Genomic DNA, 3465 nt, shown 5'->3' on the forward strand with positions numbered 1-3465 from the left:
TCGGGTTCGGGTTTAGGCTACCGACGGTCAAGACTAGTCGAGTTTCATAAGTTTTTAAACAAACTAAAACTTTTTCAGCAAAACTTTTATAAAACCATTTTCCGAATAATTATTTGAAATCTTTTTAAATAAGAATATTTAATTTTTCGAAAGCATAAAAATTAATATTTTTCAGGCGTAAATGTCGTTTTATAAAATAAACATTTTAGATGATAAAAGCAGATTTTTCCAATGATATGGGTTCCGAACTTATCGTCCAGAATCCCAAAGTCTATAGTTTTCCGATGATTTCACGATCCTAGTTTACCAATCGAATTTCAGGGCGTTACATCCTCCCCAATTTAGAGGAATTTCGTCCCGAAATTTAGAATTTAGTATAGTTGATGCAATGATGTTTTAGATTAAATGATCCCATGATGACCACTATGCGCCACTACCCCTAATATTCGTCTTGGATACCACCCAAATCAAGTTGAAGGGGTTTATATATAGGGTGTACCAGCGGCTAACCCACCACTCCCTCAACTCCACTTGGGTGTTTCTTTCGACTCCTATTAGTTCAATGACACACAGGACGACACACTATTTTCCACTACAAGGCATCACCTTCAAGCTTTACATCAGACATATTCATTTCGGATTGAAGGGGTTTATATATAGGGTGTACCAGCGGCTAACCCACCACTCCTTCAATCTCCAATGAATAATTCCCTCAATAACTCTTGAATTTAACGCCTCACAGCTGCCACGCTAACTATGAGTCCCTAATTCCAAGTCTCGCTTCAGACATAATCAACTTGTGCCGAAGGGGTTTATATATAGGGTGTACCAGCGCTAACCCACCACTCCTTCAACATTCATTGATTAATTCCCTACACGAAGCTTGAGTTCACGACTCATAGTTACACAATAGCATATTGTTTATACACGTATACACCTGTGAACTTGATGTTATTATATTCCGGACTATAATTACGAGTTCACCTTGTATCAATGTATAAACTCCATTGTGTGCGGCTAGAAAAATCGACACGACACCACACACACACACACAACCATGCTTCATGAATGTTAGAATGATGACAAATTTTGGCTCAATGATACATAGTTTACCCCAATGTTTACATGATTAAGTATGCACAACTTGTGTTTTCCAGCACGAGTCATGGGTAGCCAAACTTGGTGTTATGCAAATAAGAGAATATTTATAAGCAAATAGGAACAACATGATACTTCATTGATTGATATTGGTCCCTGATTACATGATTACGATTACATAGACTCCAAGATTTCTAGAATTACAAAGATGATGACTATGCGAACAGATGAGGGTATTCCTCCTTCATCTTATCCTCTCGTTCCCATGTGAACTCGGGTCCACGATGGTTGTTCCAACGTACCTTGACTATAGGTATCCGGCTTCGCTTAGTCTTTTTGACTTCTCGATCTAGGATCTCGACAGGTTCCTCAACAAAGTATAGTTTGTCGTCGATGTGAACCGTGTCGATCGGGATTTGAGCGGTCTCGTCAACGAGGCACTTTTTGAGTTGCGACACATGAAAAACGTTGTGAACACGGCTGAGTTCTGGAGGCAATTCCAAGCGATAGGCTACAGGTCCGACCTTTTCGATGATCTTGAAAGGTCCTACGTACCTTGGAGCAAACTTTCCCTTTTTCCCGAAGCGAACAATGCCCTTCCAGGGGAAACTTTGAGCATTACGTGATCGCCTATTTGGAACTCCAGAGGTTTTGCGGCGTTTGTCAGCGTAATACTTGTGTCGACAGCGGGCGTCCTTAAGTCTTTGCTGAATGATGGCGATACTGTCAGTGGTTTCCTGTATCAGTTCCGGGCCGAGGATTTGAGAATCTCCGGTCTCGGACCAACACAGTGGAGAACGACATTTCCTGCCATAGAGTGCCTCGAATGGCGCGCATTTGATGGTAGCATGATAGCTGTTATTGTATGAGAACTCTGCAAGAGGAAGGTGAGTCTCCCAGCTACTACGAATTCAAGGATACAGGCTCTGAGCATATCCTCCAGGGTTTGTATGGTCCTTTCGCTCTGTCCGTCCCGTTTCAGGATGATAGGCAGAGCTAAGTTTCACACTTGTCCCAAAGGCTTTCTGAAATGACTTCCAGAACCTTGACGCAAAAGAGGGGTCACGGTCAGACGTGATGCCCTTAGGCACACCGTGACGGGTTACGATCTCACGAATGTAAAATCCGCGCCAGCTTCTCCGTAGTGTAGTCCTCGCGGACAGGGAGAAAGTGGGCAGACTTGGTCAAGTAATCCACGATAACCCAAATCGTGGTCATAACCGCTGGGTGTCCGCGGGAGTTTGGTAATGAAGTCCATAGCGACTTCGTCCACTTCCACTGCGGTATGATCGGTTTTTGTAACAGGCCAGATGGTCTCTGATGTTCAGTCTTGATCCGCGAGCATGTTAGACACTTACCGACGTATAAAGCTATGTCTTTCTTCATACCCGGCCACCAGAAATGAGACTTGAGATTCTGATACATTTTATCACTGCCCGGGTGAATAGAGTATCTGGATTTGTGCGCTTCGTTCAGGATAAGTTCTCGAAGTGGTTCAGAGTTTGGAATCCACATGCGATTTAAGTAGTAAAGTATACCATCAGACTTGGTTTCAAACTTCCGTTCGGCACCGCAAGATAGCATATTTTTGAGATCACCACCAGCAATCGCTTGCTTTTGAGCTTCAAGAACCAAGGAGGGAAGATTGGACTGAATACGGATCGCATGCAACTGGGTCCTTTCCTTGCGACTTAACGCGTCAGCCACTACGTTAGCCTTTCCAGGGTGGTAGCGGATTTCGCAGTCATAGTCACTTAGGAGTTCAACCCATCGACGTTGTCGCATATTTAGCTCCCTTTGGTTGAGGATGTGTTGTAGGCTCTTGTGGTCGGTGAAGATGACACATTTCGTACCGTATAGGTAGTGTCTCCATATTTTTAAGGCAAAGACCACAGCACCCAATTCCAAGTCGTGAGTGACATAATTCCTCTCATGACTCTTGAGTTGACGCGAGGCGTAAGCGACGACCTTACCGCGTTGCATTAAGACGCAGCCTAGACCTTGGCTCGAGGCGTCGCAATAAACAACAAAATCATCGTTACCCTCAGGAAGCGACAGGATTGGTGCATGGCAGAGTTTATGTTTCAATGTTTGGAAAGCCTCTTCTTGCTCTTGGTTCCAAATGAATGGTTCCCCTTTTTGAGTTAACATTGTGAGGGGCAACGCGATCTTTGAAAAGTTCGAGATGAATCGACGGTAGTACCCAGCCAAACCAAGAAATGAACGAATTTCGGTTGGCGTTGTAGGCGCTCCCCATTTTTTTATGGCTTCAATCTTGGCAGGGTCGACATGAATGCCTTCCTTGTTAATGATGTGACCTAAGAATTGAACTTCCCTTAGCCAGAATTCGCATTTGGAGATTTGGCG

The sequence above is a fragment of the Bidens hawaiensis genome, unplaced genomic scaffold (genome assembly GCF_021521415.1).
Source record: "Bidens hawaiensis isolate Kalapana, Puna unplaced genomic scaffold, B.hawaiensis_p1.1 tig00019932_1, whole genome shotgun sequence".
Taxonomy (NCBI): Eukaryota; Viridiplantae; Streptophyta; class Magnoliopsida; order Asterales; family Asteraceae; genus Bidens; species Bidens hawaiensis.